We start from the raw sequence: 18,367 nt of genomic DNA on the forward strand, positions 1-18,367 counted from the left end.
TCCATATACTGTAAGTGGCCACGAGAAACTTTATTTAAAATGCATGTAGCCATAGGGAGCACTGTGTCTTATAACTAGAGATGAGCAGGTTCGGTTCGTCGAGATCCGAACTAGAGATGAGCAGGTTCGGTTCGTCGAGATCCGAAACCCCCCCCCCCCCCCAAACTTCACGTTGTTTACATGGGTCGGAGGCAGCCTCGGTTCTTGCCGCCTAACACGCAAAACCCAAATGGAGGAAAACGTCATCATCCCGCTGTCAGATACTCGCGAGATTCGGATTCCATATAAAGAGCCGCGTGTCGCCGCCATTTTCACTCATGCATTGTCGATTGAATGGAGAGGACGTGGCTACGTTCTCTGCCTGAAAAGCTCAATATCTGTGCTCAGTGTGCTGCATTGTGGGGACCAGTATATAGTAGTACAGTGCTGCATTGTGGTGACCACCAGTATATAGTAGTATACTACAGTTGTCCATTGCTGTATCTTGCAGCTCCGTGTCAGACTCAGTTCTATTCTCCGGATCAGTGCTCAATATCTGTGCTGCATTGTGGGGACCAGTATATAGTAGTACAGTGCTGCATTGTGGTGACCACCAGTATATAGTAGTACAGTACAGTAGGCCATTGCTGTATCTTGCAGCTCCGTGTCATACTCAGTTCTCCAGATTAGTGATCAATATCTTTGCTGCATTGTGGGGACCAGTATATAGTATTACAGTGCTGCATTGTGGTGACTACCAGTATATAGTAGTACAATACAGTAGGCCATTGCTGTATCTTGCAGCTCCGTGTCAGACTCAGTTCTATTCTCCAGATCAGTGCTCAATATCGGTGCTGCATTGTTGGGACCAGTATATAGTAGTATAGTGCTGCATTGTGGTGACCACCAGTATATAGTAATACAGTACAGTAGGCCATTGCTGTATCTTGCAGCTCCATGTCAGACTCAGTTCTATTCTCCAGATCAGTGCTCAACATCTGTGCTGCATTGTAGGGACCAGTATATAGTAGTACAGTGCTGCATTGTGGTGACCACCAGTATATAGTAGTACAGTACAGTTGTCCATTGCTGTATCTTGCAGCTCCGTGTCAGACTCAGTTCTATTCTTCAGATCAGTGCTCAATATCTGTGCTGCATTGTGGGGACCAGTATATAGTAGTACAGTGCTGCATTGTGGTGACCACCAGTATATAGTAGTACAGTACAGTAGGCCATTGCTGTATCTTGCAGCTCCATGTCAGACTCAGTTCTATTCTCCAGATCAGTGCTCAATATCTGTGCTGCATGGTGGGGACCAGTATATAGTAGTACAGTGCTGCATTGTGGTGACCACCAGTATATAGTAGTACAGTACAGTAGGCCATAGCGTTATCTTGCTGCACCATGTCACTTCTAGTATCCTGATCAGTGCTTAATATCTGTGCTCAGTGTCAGTGCTGCATTGTGGTGACCAGTATACTACAGTACAATAGTCCAGTGCTGTTCTCGCTGCTCAGTGTCAGTTCTCCGTAGTATCATCAGTGATCAGTAAATCAGTTCTCAGTATAATCAGTGTGCTGTTAGACATGCACCCGTTTTCCGCTATTAGTGCATTGGGATTTAGACAATTGGTTAAGTTATTTTGTCCCTGGTACAAAATCCCATCTAGATTCCACTTCACTAGGCAGGCGATAGCAAGATTTTACCAATTAACATCAGTGATTTGTAATTAATAATTACAGTGATCTTGCCAAATAATTCCTGTGATTTTGTCATTTTCTTCCAGTGATTTGGACCAGTATTACCATTGATTAGAACAAATAATTCCTGTGATTTTGTCATTTTCTTCCAGTGATTTGGACCAATAATACCATTGATTAGAACGAATAATTCCTGTGATTTTGTCATTTTCTTCCAGTGATTTTGACCAATAATACCATTGATTAAAACGAATAATTCCTGTGATATTGAGGTGTTTGTGTTGCTTAGCTTAGCCATCCAGCGACCACAGTGCACCTCTTTTTCTCTTTTCTTTGCATCATGTGCTGTTTGGGGCCATTTTTTTAAGTGCCATCCTGTCTGACACTGCAGTGCCACTCCTAAATGGGCCAGATGATTGTGCCGGCCACTTGGGTCGCTTAGCTTAGTCATCCAGCGACCTCGGTGCAAATTTTAGGACTAAAAATAATATTGTGAGGTGTTCAGAATAGACTGGAAATGAGTGGAAATTATGGTTATTGAGGTTAATAATACTATAGGATCAAAATTACCCCCAAATTCTATGATTTAAGCTGTTTTTGAGGGTTTTTTGAAAAAACAAAACAAAAAACATCCGAATCCAAAACACACCCGAATCCGACAAAATTTTTTAAGGGAGGTTTTGCCAAAACACGTCCGAGTCCAAAACACGTCCGCAGAACCGAATCCAAAACCAAAACACAAAACACAAAAAATTTCCGGTGCACATCACTACTTATAACCAATACAGGGAAATGGCACTGATGTTCCCATTTGAATGTATGTATCTGTGATTTATTCCCCCCCCCCCAAGAATGTAACAGCTGCACAATGGGGTTAACATAGTAACATAGTTGTTGAGGTTGAAAAGAGGTGAAATGCCTATTGGGTTCAACCTGTATTCTGTGTTTAGCTGTACACATTATAATGCACCAGTTGAAATAATGGTTTCGTACCAATTGTCAACTATATTTCGTACAACTCCCAGATACTAATGCCAATATATTAAATGCTGTAGCCTTGGATACTTTTTTCAGCTAGAAAGCTGTCCAATCTGATTTTGAATGCATTTACAGAGTCCGCCATTATTACCTTCTCCGGCAGGGAGTTCCAAATCTTTATTGCCCTTACAGTGAAGAACCCCTTCCTACGTTTTGTACGGAATTTTCACTCCTCTAACCTCAGTGAGTGTCTACGTGTCCTATACAGAATTCTATTAATAAACAAATCCCCTGCTAACTCCTTGTAATGACCCTTTACATATTTGAAGATATTAATAATATCTCCTCTTAGACACCTTTTTTCTAGAGCAGGGATGGGGAACCTTCGGCTCTCCAGCTGCTGTTGAACTACACATCCCAGCATGCCCTGCAACAGTTTTAGCATGGCCAAATAGCAAAACTGTAGCAAGGCATGCTGGTATGTGTAGTTCAACAACAGCTGGAGGGCCGAAGGTTCCCCATCCCTGTTCTAGAGTATACATATTTAACATAGTAGGACTTTCCTTGTACTCCAGTGTCTCTAACCCTTTAATCAGTTTAATAGCACGTCTTTGAACTCTTTCGAGTTCCGCAATATCTTTTTTATAATATGGTGCCAAAAATTTAACACAATATTCCAGGTGTGGACGTACCAATGATTTGTACAGCGGCATGATTACATCATCGTCCCTGGTCTCAATACCCCGTTTTATGCAAGCAAGGACTTTACTTGTCTTCTTCACTGCATTTTGACACTGTGTACTGTTATTGAGTGTATTATCTATGAGGACCCCCAAAACCAAAACACAAAACACAAAAAAAATTGAATGTATGTATCTGTGATTTATTTCCCCCCCCCCAAGAATGTAACAGCTGCACAATGGGGTTAACATAGTAACATAGTTGTTGAGGTTGAAAAGAGGTGAAATGCCTATCGGGTTCAACCTGTATTCTGTGTTTAGCTGTGCACATTATAATGCACCAGTTGAAATAATGGTTTTGTACCAATTGTCAACTATATTTCGTACAATTCCCAGATACTAATGCCAATATATTAAATGCTGAGGTATGTATGGTCTCGATACGGTATGGTCTCGGTATGGTCTGAGGTATGTATGGTCCGCCATTATTACCTTCTCCGGCAGGGAGTTCCAAATCTTTATTGCCCTTACCGGGAAGAACCCCTTCCTACGTTTTGTACGGAATTTTCTTTCCTCTAACCTCAGTGAGTGTCCACGTGTCCTATACAGAGTTCTATTAATAAACAAATCCCCTGCTTACTCCTTGTAATGACCCTTTACATATTTGAAGATATTAATAATATCTCCTCTTAGACGCCTCTTTTCTAGAGTATACATACTTAACATAGTTAGCTTTTCCTCGTACTCCAGTGTCTCTAACCCTTTAATCAGTTTAGTAGCACGCCTTTGAACTCTTTCGAGTTCCGCAATATCTTTTTTATAATATGGTGCAGAAAATTGAACACAATATTCCAGGTGCGGACGTACCAATGATTTGTACAGCGGCATGATTACATCCTCGTCCCTGGTCTCAATACCCCGTTTTATGCAAGCAAGGACTTTACTTGTCTTCTTCACTGCATTTTGACACTGTGTACTGTTATTGAGTATATTATCTATGAGGACCCCCAAATCTTTTTCCACTACTGATACCCCTATATTTTCCCCATTAAGTGAATAGGATGCAAGTTTGTTTTTAATCCCAAAATGCATAGCTTTGCATTTTTCAATATTGAACCTCATTCCCCATTTCGACACCCAGAATTCAAGTTTAAATAAGTCATTCTGTAGAGACTCCACATCTATTTCCGAATTAATTACCTTACACAGTTTAGTATCATCTGCAAAGATTGATACTATGCTTCCCAGGCCTATTCCTAGGTCATTAATACATATATTGAACAGTAGCGGACCAAATATGGACCCTTGTGGTATACCGCTGACTCCTAATGCCCAGCTGGAGAACATCTCATTGACCACTACTCGTTGTACCCTGTTATCCAGCCAATTACCTATCCATGTACAAACAGTGTATCCTAGGCCAAGTTCCCTTAATTTGATGATCAGTCTCTTGTGAGGCACTGTATTGAAGGCTTTTGCAAAATATAAATAGACCACATCCACTGCTTTTCCCTGGTTAAGATTATCACTCACTTCGTCGTAGAAGCTAATTAAGTTAGTTTGACATGATCTGTACCTCACAAACCCATGCTAACTCCTGCTAATAAACTTAGTATTCCGCAGATAATCCTCTGTGCTATCCCTCAAAATTCCTTCCAATATTTTACCCACTATAGAGGTTAAACTAACTGGTCTATAGTTCCCAGGATGATTTTTAGAACCCTTTTTAAATAATGGCACTACCTCAGCTATACGCCAATCCATCGGTACCATACCCGATTTAATGGAACTATAGAAAATCAAGTTTAAGGGTCTTGCAAGCTGTGCCTTAAGCTCCATAATAACCCTCAGATGAAAACCATTTGGTCCCGGTGATTTATTAATCTTTATGTTGCTTAGTCTCTCCAGGACTATTTCCTCACTTAAACAAGCATCTAGCCAAGAATCATTACCTTCACTGTCGTTATGCACTACTAACACCGTCTGATCCTCCCTGGTGAAAAAAAGCTGTTCAGTATATCCGCTTTTATTTTGTCATCGTTTCCAAGGCTCACAGTTTATCTTTTAATGGGCCTATGTTCTAATTTTTTAACCCTTTAATGTTTATGTATTTATAAAACTCTTTGGGATTGGCTTTACTCTCTATAGCGATTTGTTTTTCGTTTACAATTGTAGCTGCCCTTACTACTTTTTTGCATCTTTTATTGCATTCTTTGTAATACTGGAATGACTCCTCCCCTCTATTAGTTTTAAATGCTTTCAAAGAACACCTCTTTTTAGCCATTGCTTCTTTTACATCCTTATTAAGCCACATTGATTTGAGTCTAGTACTCCTGCGTTTACTGCCCAAGGGTATGAATTTGTGAATATTGCTATCAAGCAACCCTTTTAAAGCATCCCACATTTCCGATGTGTCTTTACCATGAAACAAAACTTCCCAGTCAATGTCGTTTAGTGCCTGTCTCAGCATATTGAAGTTAGCTTTTCTAAAGTTGAATGTTTTTGTTGATTCCTTAGAGATACAGTATGTTTCTTGAAACTGATGCTGAATGTGATCATATAGTGATCACTGTTTCCCAAGGTCTCCTCAACTGTAATGTTTGATATAATGTCCACATTACTGGTAATAACTTGGTCTAGAACATTATTACCTCTGGTTGGGTCCTCGACTAACTGAGACAAGTATTGATCCTTTAATGTGTTTACAATCCTGCTGCTCCTAATTTTTACACATGAATCGTTACTCCAGTTTATACCCGGATAGTTAAAAATCCCCTAACACTAGGATGTCCCCCATTCCCGCAGCTTTTTCAATTTGCTGTCAGAGTAGTTTCTCGTCACGTATGCTAATATCTGGTTGCTTGTAGCACGTGCCAATGACTAGTTTCTTTATTTCAGTGCCCCCACTAGTGATCTCAACCCATAGTGATTCCACATTGTCACCAGTCCCCTCGTAAATAACATATATTAAGTTTGGTTTTAGAGATTGTCAAAGTCTAAAAATATTGTAATACATATGCCTTGTACTAACCCCATGCACATGCCCGCTGCTCGTGCACCCAGTCCCCCGTGCGTGCACATATCTGCAAGTTGCGTAAGAGTCGCTCCGGCGATCGTGCGCATGATATGTGTATTTACGGCGGAGTTTGTGAGCATGTAGTGTGCTATTAGAACATAGCATATTTAACCCAAATAGTGCATTTTGTAGATATAATTCCCCTAGACCATGTCAGCGAGTAATGTTAGTTTAAACAGTTCCTGGACAGAGAGATTCGTCTTTGCATGATAGGAAGGGTCAGATAAAGGTTGGAAGGTGATGTCTAGTATCCAGCTGTAGGGTATTTTAAGAGTAACATTCCGGTGTTAGTTAGGAAAAGATTGCTTGCTCCTGCGTATAGTTATGTACAAAAGTAGAATATGAACATTAACTGTATTTGCTGTAAATTACACATGCGGCGGGAATCCAGAGGAAACCTCCCACAAGAGCAGTTGGGAAAGGACATCACCTACCTATTCAAATCCACCTATGACCTTTCCTGTAATGTAAGGACACTTCCCTGTGTCCAATGAACAATGAGATTACAGTGACCATTGTATTGTGTATGCATGTTGTGTATAAAAAGACCACTGTTGCCTGGCCAGGGAGAAGACTCTGAACGCTTTCTACTTGATAGCAGAGGACTGGTCCAGGACGCGCTTGCGAACGATTCCCCACGTATGTATATTCTCTGTAGCCATTATTCTCACTTATTCTGTTTAGATTTCCTTGTTAGTCTGTAGTGTATAACTTGTATCTGTTTACCCCTTTTCTCTGAATAATCCATTGCGGTGTTAGAGCCCAGTGGTTTACCACAAACCGGTGTTGTGTTTTCACTTTCCTGCAAAGGGCGTTATAGCGTATTAATCGGTATAAGGTGTATAAGCATTGTTAAGGTGTACGCACTGTGGGTACTTCATACCGCCAGCGCTACTTAAGGTTTTAAGGTATTACATCGTTGCAGTACTTGGCTGCTAAGGTTTAAAGTATAAGCATATCCTTAAATTGTGTTATTAATAAGGTGTACAGTATATCACTCTGTGTGCGTCCGCGCCGCGTGTACGTTGTACCCACGGCACGGCGTCTGATACGCTAAGAGCGTATCAATACGGTACTCAGTACACAAATAGCGTACTTAGTACGTAGTGTGTGTAATTAGTCTAGCGGCCATAGCGGCTCCACGGTAATAGCGAGTCTTGTGATATAGCTTTGTGTTTTAAGATAATAATTGACATTATCAATTGGGGAGCTCGTCCGGTCTTCCTCATATCCGCAGCCTAGCAGGACGAGGCAGACTTTATCTATCAGCAAAGGGCGGGAAGGTATAAAGGTATCCCCTGTTAGCCTTCTCTTGGTCAGGTGGATACAACTGGTGCTGATTAGATAAGCGTCTGCTCCGCATGGTTTGTAGGGATGCTGGTGGGATCCAAAAGGCAAGAACGTAAAGCTATTTTTAAAATCTGTTAAATTTCTGTTTGGTGCCAGCAGCGCATGCAACACACGCAACACACGCACACACCTGTATTTTATTTGTATATTTTGCATATCTACTCGCTTGTTGCCATTAGCATTGATTATTAGATCCATTTTGACCCGTGCTGAGAAATTTGTTGCTATTTAGTTAAAAATATAGAGTAATATTTAAGGGAGTACGTGTAAAATACACACGCAGCCTGGCCTAGTTATAAAGGTTTATACAGGAGATACTGGGTGGTGTTTGGTAAGCGATTATAGTTAAATATCGTTTACATTTATAGAAGTGTGGTATTTGTATTACTGCGGACGTATACGGCCTTTGTACACGTGTTTCGGAAAAACATTCGAGACTGAGTACGCAACGTAAAGGCCTACACACGTGGCGTATTTTATGCAACGTGCGTACAGGTACGCCCACTATATACAAATCACACAATAGCATTGTTTCAGGTTAGGCGATACGGTAGCCACGCGATAATAGCACAAATTGATCAGTGTCCAATATTTAGTTTAAACACCTTACCTACTGTATCACCTCTGGAGTTATTCTGTTTTCCTGAATGAAAGTTAATTTTCTGTACAGAAAAACCAAAAGGTATATATGATTGAACGAGTGTGAGTGTGCAAACAATAAAGGTTTTGGACCCAAGGGAATTCGGGATCCCGTAGGAGAGTACACCAGTGGAGTGGACACTTGGTGGCGTGAGATTGGCTTGCTCACGTTAACATCGATAAGAGTACAAAGGAGCAAGGTAGCAAGTTTACCACAGACCAGCAGGTCAGTGAAGCTCTGAATACTGCGGCCTGAGAGGTCAGCAGAGAGATATCGCAGCCCCGGGGGTTGGCGAGATACCCATATAGGCCCGTTTTGAGGATACGCTCCGGCTGAGGGTTCACAGCCTAAACAATCGATTCCGTTGGTCGTACGGCGGATAAGTAACAGTTACTTATACACAGTGCGATTGTACCGCGCTTTAGTGTGTGCAATAGTTAGTTCAACTTGATACCCATTACGCCATTTGCGTACAATCGCGGGATCATAGACGCTAATTGTACATGCAGACGTGATTTGTGTAACAGTTTTTTTTATTTTAAGGGAGTTTCGCTGGTCACTCAGGAAATCTCCAACAACTAATATTTACTGGTTAGGGTAAGTCACTCCCAGATATTTCCAGTAAATAGAGGTTACGCAGGGCCCTAGGTTGGGTACGACCAGCACTGCGGACAGTGTGTAGGTGTATTGGCCAACGTGGGCGAGAGTGAGTGAGAGCACTCGTTGAACTTTCACCGTTGCCTTATATTGAGTATTTTGGTTTTTGCAGGAATAGTCAAGAGAGTAAATCCTGCAAATATGGGGGCCAGTTGCTCAAGTAAGGGACGATCAACCAGGGTTCAGGTTGAAATTCCGCGGCCTAAAGGGTCATAATGTGTGAGAAATATGGATCTCACACAGAGGTTTTATGCAATGAATGGGAACGTATGACTGAGGGAGATAGGGAACCATTCCCTAGGGTGGGCAGTTTTAATCCAGAGGTGTTGCAGAATTTAATGATTAGGATATGTCTGTTAAAATCCCGAAAAGAAAGGATCAGACATGCAAACTGTTTACATTTATGGCAACAAGAGAGTGATACGCAGAGGGAATTAGCTCAAACAGCTGGTTCCAACCCTAGCAGGAAACTGATTGCAACTGCACCACCACCACCGTACATTACAGGGGAGAAAGTGGCTACAGAGAATGGCATACTGGTATATGATAAGAATAAAGTAGATAAATGTATTAATGCTAATGCTAACCCGTGCAAGTTGTATCCCATCTTAAACTTCCCTCAGGACTGCGACCAAGAAGATGAGCCCAGCACGATATCGGCACTCTCTCTAGCAGCCACCATACAAGATACTCAAGTGGGCACGGCCCAACCAGTAAGAGCAGTAGCAAAGGCCCCTAGTGGAGGGACAGGTGAGGTCGTGTCCACAGGTAAGTACGGTACTGTACATTATGCAGAGACAATTGCACCTCACATTGTAGAGTCAACACAAAATGATGTAATTGAACTAAATCCTGTCAGGGTGATCGCAGTCCCCAATGGGAAGACTGACGCACAGGGAGTCACTCCCATCAGAAACATTGCTATGCATTGTCCCTGGTCCCGGGCAGAATTGAGAACAATTATGTCTGAATTTCCCGAACCCAGGAAAGATCTAATCGGATGCCAGAGGTTTATTAGAGAATTAGGTAACGCCACCGAACCAACAAACAAAGATTGGCAGACAGTGCTAAGGGCATGTTTACCCTCCAATATTGACCCCGTGAAATTCATTGCTGACTGTAAATTAGACGCAGAAGTACTTCTCACTGATGAATACAATCAGGAGAATGTAAAACAGATCAATCTGCAACTAGGAGTATATTTCCCTACTGTTGTCAAATGGAATAAAATCTTTTCTATTAGACAAAAAGAAGGTGAAACTGCATCTGAATATTTCCATAGAGCACTGCAGGAAATGGCTAGATATACTGGGATCGAAGACATTAAGGATAACGTACATCATAGGGAGGTAGCGGTGTCCGTATTAATGGACGGGTTAAAGGAAGTGTTGAGAACCAGGGTACAAACCACTCAACCTAGCTGAAGAGGTATCTCGGTGGCTGCCTTAAGAGAGTCCGCTATTGAGCACGATCGGAACATCATTAAACACAGGGAGTCACAGGGGGATAAGCTGATGACAGTAAATATACAGGCCCTTACAACGAGGCCACATCAGCTGAAACCCCAGACCCCTGATGGTAAGTCGTATGTAGTAAAATGTTATAACTGCCATAAGGAAGGACATATTGCACGGAGTTGCAGATCTAACAGTACACATAAGATATATCAACCCCCTAGACCAGAACATGACCCACAATATAACACACAGAATTGGGATCAGGGACCGCAGAGGAGAAGTTATGAACCGCATGCAGGGGAAACAAAGAGGTACCCACCAAAGAGAGACTGGCAGGTCTCTGAAAATTCTCAGTTACCCCCCTCACATATTGTAGCTGCCAGCGCGCTGCGGGGGGGTCACCACACACAATAGGGGTGGGGCCACACCTGTAGTCTGCAGCCAGTTAAATTAATTGCGAGCCTTGGAAGTGAACCTGAGGTCACAATTGATGTAGCTGGTAGATCACTACCTTTCCTTGTAGATACGGGGGCGGCCAAGTCAGTGTTAAATTCAACGGTAGGCATGAAAACCACGGGTAAAACAATTTCAGCATTGGGAGTAACAGGAATAGTGTAACACTACCCTTTAAGTAAACCAGTAGAGATTACGATAGGGCCTTTGCAGACCAAGCACTCCTTTTTGCTAGCTGCATCGGCTCCGACTAATCTACTTGGGAGAGATTTACTGTGTAAGATGGGGTGTGTCATATATTGTACTCCTGAAGGTGTTTTCTTAGATATACCCGAGAATCACGTTCAGGAAGTGCAGGATATGTTAGACTCCCCGCAAAGGTTAATGTCACACACTGCTGTTATAGACAGGTGTCCATCCAAGGTAGAGGAAATGATCTCCCAGATACCGGAGTCCCTCTGGACCAAAGATGGACAAGACACTGGATTGATGGAAAATGTAGCTCCTGTAGTAGTTCAAGTAAAAGATGGTAGGATAGCTCCAAAAATCCCACAGTATCCTCTGAAGCCAGAGGTGGAGTTAGGAGTGTACCCAGTCATAGAGCGCTTGCTGCAACAGGGCATCCTAGTTAGGACGTCCAGCACTGCCAATAGTCCCATCTTCCCTGTGAAAAAGAGTGGGGGGAGGGGTTACAGGCTAGTGCAGTATCTAAGGTGGATAAATAAAATAGTTGAGAGCCAATTCCCCGTAGTGCCAAATCCAGCTGTCATCCTTTTGAAAATTCCTCCTACTGCGAAATTTTTCACTGTTATTGACCTCTGCTCCGCCTTCTTCTCGGTCCCCCTGCACCCTGACAGCCAATACTTGTTTGCATTTACATACAGAGGAGTACAGTACACCTGGACTCGCTTACCCCAAGGTTTCATTGACATCCCAAGTATTTTCTCCCAGGCTTTGCATGACTGTTTACAATCCTTTCAACCTCGGAGCGGATCAGTATTAATACAGTATGTAGATGACTTACTGCTGTGTTCTGATTCACTCGAATCGTCCTTGAGAGACACGAAACAGCTTCTGTTTCACCTTTCTGATACGGGACACAAGGTTTCAGAGGACAAGTTGCAGTTATGCCAGACCAAGGTAAAATATTTGGGACATTGCTTAACACAAGGACTGAGACACCTCACCGCTGATAGAATACAGGCGATTCGCGACATGACTCTGCCACAAACCCAGCAACAGATCCGCACTTTCCTAGGAATGTGTGGGTACTGCCGAAACTGGATCCCAGGGTTCTCCATACAAGCTTTATCTTTGCAAGAGATGGTCTCTTCAAACAAACCAGATCGGATTTCGCACACAGATGAGTCCGAACTGGCATTCGAGAGACTCAAACAGTGCCTATCACAGGCACCTGCATTAGGTATGCCAGATTATGGGAAACCCTTTGAATTGTACGGTACGGAGAGTGCTGGGTGTGCGGCAGGTGTCCTAACCCAGAGACATGGTGATGCCAGCAGGCCGGTAGCTTACTACAGTGCACAACTGGACACCGTAGCACGGTCTCTCCCCACATGCTTGCGAAGTGTTGCAGCGATAGCATTGCTAGTGAGTAAAAGCGAAGATGTAGTGTTAGGACACAACCTGACCATCCATACACCTCATGCAGTGTCAGCCTTACTGAATTCTGCCCAAACCAGACACGTCTCATCAGCACGGTTTACAAGGTGGGAATTAGCACTAATGGCCCCTGTAAACATCACCATAAGGAGATGCAGCGCACTAAATCCTGCAACGTATCTCCCAGGTGTGCCTGGACAGGTACAAAGGGTGGGGGATGAGAGTGATGGTGAAGGAGGATTTAGTACAGACACTGACACACATGATTGTATGGAATATTTGAACCAAACTTTCACTGCAAGGCCCGACATTAGTGACAACCCACTGGAAGGCGTAGATTTTACTTTTTACACTGACGGTAGTTGCCACAGACAGACGGACTCGGGAGACTTGTGTACTGGATACGCAGTCGTAGATGACAAAGGTACCATAGAAGCGGAACCCCTGGTCCCACCTCACTCAGCACAAGTTGCTGAGCTGGTCGCCCTAAGCAGAGCGTGTGAATTGGCTAAGGGTAAGTCAGCCAATATCTACACGGATTCTAGGTATGCCTTTGGAGTAGTGCATGATTTCGGGGCCCTATGACGCCTCAGAAATTTCATGACGGCAGCTGGCACACCCGTGGCGCATGCGACCCACATCAAAAGACTTCTAGCAGCGATACAGGAACCTGACAGAGTGGCTGTTATCAAGTGTAAAGCCCACACGTACAGCCAAGACCCAGTTTTACTTGGTAACAGCCGGGCAGACGAAGCTGCTAAATCAGCAGCCAGCACCCCCATACAGACAGACATCACACAACTGATGGTATTCAATACCATCAACACACAAAAATTGAGTTAAATGCAAAATTTGTGTTCTCCACAGGAAAAGGCAGTCTGGAGGTCAAAAGGGTATGGCCAGGAGTCCTCAGGACTCTAGACAGATGGACAGGGTAAGCCAGTAGCTCCCAGAGCATACCTTCCAAGTTTAGCTGAGGCGGCACATGGTCTGACTCATCTGGGCAAAGAGGGTATGTGCAAGTTGGTAAGAGCCTACTGGTGCGCGCCAGGATTCTCTTCTCATGCGGGTAAGAGAGCAATGCCATGCCTTACCTGCTTGAGGAAGAATATTGGAAAGTCAATACCAACAGAACCATCCTATATCCCGCCAACAGACGGCCCTTTTCAGGTAATACAAATTGATTTCATACAATTGACACCCTGCAGAAAATTAAAGTATGTGTTGGTTTGTATTGATGTGTTTTAAAATAGGGTAGAAGCGTTCCCCGCTGCCACAAATACTGCTACGTTCACTGCAAAGAAGATTGTGCAGGAATTTGTGTGCAGATATGGTATCCCTAGGATAATTGAAAGTGATAGGGGTACCCATTTTACAGGTGAAGTCTTTCAGGTAATGTGCAAATTAATGGGAATTAATAGTAAGCTGCATACTCCGTACCGCCCACAGGCGAGTGCGAAAGTGGAAAGAGTAAACAGCACTATTAAGAACAAGCTGAGCAAAGTGATGGCTGAAACTGGACTGTTGTGGCCAGAAGCTTTGCCACTTGTATTGTACAGCATCAGAACCACTCCCAGGTCCCCCCTTAACCTATCACCCTTTGAGATTCTTTTTGGTCGACAACCCCATGTAATGATTGACCCCCAGGATGATTTGAAATGCAATAATGAAGTGACTGTGAAGTATTTGGTTAAGATGAGCAAGCAGTTGAGGAATCAAAACAGCAATCTAAAGCTGGTGATTCCTGACCTGCCAGACAGTAATTGTCATGACATTGAACCTAGGGATTATGTAATGATTCAAAATTTTCTACGCTCAGGTTGCCTTATTGACCGGTGGGAAGGACCGTACCAAGTCTTACTAACCAGCACGACAGCATTGAAGGTTGCCGAAAGAGAGACTTGGGTCCACTCGTCCCACTGTAAGAAGGTCGCTGACCCAGAGAAAGCCCGTGACAAAGAGTAGAGTGTAGAGGAAACCATATCACTGGAGTGCCTGTTCCGGGAAGGTTGAGAGGCAGGACTGTTGTCACGGAATCTGAGCACAGAGAACTACAAGACCAGAGGCGGTTGTCGCACCAGTTTTCTTTCCTTTCTATTATTTTCTTTACCTCCCATTACCACTCTTTTTCTCCTCCTGCAAGATGGACTTACCCCAAGAGACTGCGTTCCGGGTTTTCCTGTTGTCCCTGTTGTTGACCAGAGCAGTCTATTTCGGTGAGAGTACCAGAGAGGTCGAGAAAGGATCTGGAATGGGTTCTGATGGCAAGGACGGATTAGTAGAATTCCAAGAGCAACACAACCATCGAGCAAAGGCGAGTATCAGAAAACGATCTGGTAGTCATGACACTAGGAGACATTGTGAAGGGTTATTGGCTGAAGAAATTGTTTCTGTAGAAATTGTGAAAACATAGTTGAGGACGGGTGCATCCAGAGATGTCAGTTCAGCCTTAATATCAACATGGACCGTCATCCATTGAGTGACTATCACTCATTAGTGGGTAAGGTTTTAAACCAAACAGAATGCTGGGTGTGCTCACAAGTACCTCAAGGTCAGAGCAAGTCAGGATTAGTACCGTACCCTTTAACATTAGATGAGGTACTTGAATTAAGGGGTGGGAGACCGGTGGACAAGAAATTTAATATTTCTAGGCCTCCTAGTTTGAAGCTCCACCAATATCATGTGGATAGGTCCTTAGTATGTTTCAACATTTCCAATCCCCGAAAGCCGGGAAATTGGGAAGTGACATGGAATAACCAAACCATGGCATTTTCACACAGAGCCGATAGGATGCCCGTAGACCCTGAACTTATACTCCAAATAGCCGACGGTGGGAGATATTTTCGGTATAGGTACACTCTAGGAAGTAGGACCATGCGGGTTGGAGAAGTATCTCCAGGGTACTGTGCGCATATCATACAGCCTGATACATGTACTGAACAAATGAGAGAGTTAGGGATAGGATTTTTCACCTGGAAGGTTTGCAATATGGTAATGTCATATTCTGTCCCATATGTTCTCCCCGATGATGCATATTTCATATGCGTGAGGAAGGCGTATAAGTGGCTTGCCCCAAACTCAGAGGGATTGTGTTACGTTGGAAGAGTGTTGCCAGAAGTAATGACCATTACCCATAATAAGATGAAAGACGTTCACCGCAATGCTCAAGCTCCTTACACTCACACTCACTACGAACACAATGTTAAGAGACACCTTATAGATAGGACAGAGCACGTAGCCTCTGATTTGATCCACGAATACACCGGGATTCAATTCCTACTTGCGTTAGATATCACCCATACCGCCAGTGGAATTATAAATTTTAGGTATATTCATGCGCTAGCAAACCTGATAGACAATATCACAGAGATGTATGATGACACCTTCAGGTATACTGGGAGGGAATTGCAAGCTTATAAAACGGAACTGATCCAGCACAGGATGGTTCTCAATTACATCACAGCGGTGACAGGCGGGTACTGTGTCACCCTAGCAACTCAGTATGGTATGAAGTATATTACAAACAGCACTGATGACCCAACCGAGGTCATAGATCAAAAGATGGACGATATCTTGCAATTGAAGTGGGAGTTCCGAAGGAGACACAACCTCACCCTGACTGCTGTGAGTAATGAACTGACCGGCTGGGTTTCATGGTTGAACCCACACAATTGGTTCTCAGGTTTAGGAGAATGGGCTCAAAATGTTATCGTGAATGTAGGAAAGTTTCTCCTTTGGATCCTGGGAGTTGTCATAATGATTGGTTTGATATTTAGATGTGTTCGATTTTTAACGCGGCGCAAGCGCAGTACCAAAGTGATGAGTTTGAGGAGCGAGGGCAGTGTTACACAAACTGGTTTAATTTATGACCCATCAATTGAGACAATGTTGTGATAAGACGTGATTCCACGGTCCGTTTCTTTCACCCGTTTCTCCTTTGTTTTTCTCCCAAGCAAAAACACATCCATTCGGAAGAAGACTTTGATGGAGATTCTACAGACTTTGATGGACATTTGATAGACACTTTAAAGACTTTAAAGACTTTTTATGGACACTTGAAAGACTTTGATTACCACCCACAGCAAGGATACATCCATCCGGACAAGACTTCAACCAACACCCAAAGATGATTGCACACATTATTATGTGAATGTATTTGTGATATGTTTCTTATCTTCATCTCTACAACCTTCAGGTAGTGACACACATAGTCGACAGGTGATATATATATCCACATATTAACATGCACATGTTTTTCCCCCTCCATGTATCCTCAACTAAATGTGCACCCCATTTGTTGGAACAAGAAGCCGAAAAGAGCTCGGTAGTGTTTGTTGGCCTACTTACAGACCCTTAATACGGGATAAGAAGGATTTAATGTATACTTCGCAATACCTCAAAGCTTATCTAGAACATGTACGGCACAATGATACATGCCCTACAGACATGAATTTCATACATACATGCTTTTAATATCCCACTAGGTCATACATTTCCCACCTACTCCTCTACTCCTACCACCCAATCATTTATAGAGATTGTATTGTATATTTTTCTGTTTAAATGTTCAGATAGTGGCAGTTATTGGTGACTGCCAAAGGGTGGACTGTCAAAGTCGAAAAATATTGTAATACATATGCCTTGTACTAACCCCATGCACATGCCCGCTGCTCGTGCACCCAGTCCCCTGTGCGTGCACATATCCGCAAGTTGCGTAAGAGTCGCTCCGGCGATCGTGCGCATGATATGTGTATTTACGGCAGAGTTTGTGAGCGTGTAGCGTGCTATTAGAACATAGCATATTTAACCCAAATAGTGCATTTTGTAGATATAGTTCCCCTAGACCATGTCAGCGAGTAATGTTAGTTTAAACAGTTCCTGGACAGAGAGATTCGTCTTTGCATGATAGGAAGGGTCAGATAAAGGTTGGAAGGTGATGTCTAGTATCCAGCTGTAGGGTATTTTAAGAGTAACATTCCGGTGTTAGTTAGGAAAAGATCGCTTGCTCCTGCGTATAGTTATGTACAAAAGAAGAATATGAACATTAACTGTATTTGCTGTAAAAAAAAAAAAATTACACATGCGGCGGGAATCCAGAGGATACCTCCCACAAGAGCAGTTGGGGAAGGACATCGCCTACCTATTCAAATCCACCTATGACCTTTCCTGTAATGTAAGGACACATCCCTGTGTCCAATGAACAATGAGATTACAGTGACCATTGTATTGTGTATGCATGTTGTGTATAAAAAGACCACTGTTGCCTGGCCGGAGAGAAGACTCTGAACGCTTTCTACCTGATAGCAGAGGACTGGTCCAGGGCGCGCTTGCGAACGATTCCCCACGTACAGATGTAGCCACCTTCATCTTGACCGATTCTCCAGCTAGACGGCCGTTTAGTCACGCTAGGGCGATAGCTGAGTTTAATCGCAGGCAGACGCGTTGAGGCGATCTAGATACTCAGCATGCATTACACATCTCCACCACTGGGTGGCTAATGCTCCACTAATCTAGTACTTTCGATCGTACAGTATAGCGGCGGATTGATCTACAGCTCTGGCAACTGGTCAGTGACGACTGTTATGTCAATACTGTAGGCGTAACGGGAGGCGGTGGAAAAAGATGGTGACCTACTGTACTGTATCGAGACGCAACTACAGTAATTGTGTAAAAGGAAGAATGTACAATACAAAGTATAAACACACAATACAATGTATAAACACCGTGCTTTTAAAATACATGTACAGTAAATGAGCGTCTGAGTTACCTAAGGCATA

This window comes from Pseudophryne corroboree, chromosome 1, assembly GCF_028390025.1.
Source record: "Pseudophryne corroboree isolate aPseCor3 chromosome 1, aPseCor3.hap2, whole genome shotgun sequence".
Lineage (NCBI taxonomy): Eukaryota > Metazoa > Chordata > Amphibia > Anura > Myobatrachidae > Pseudophryne > Pseudophryne corroboree.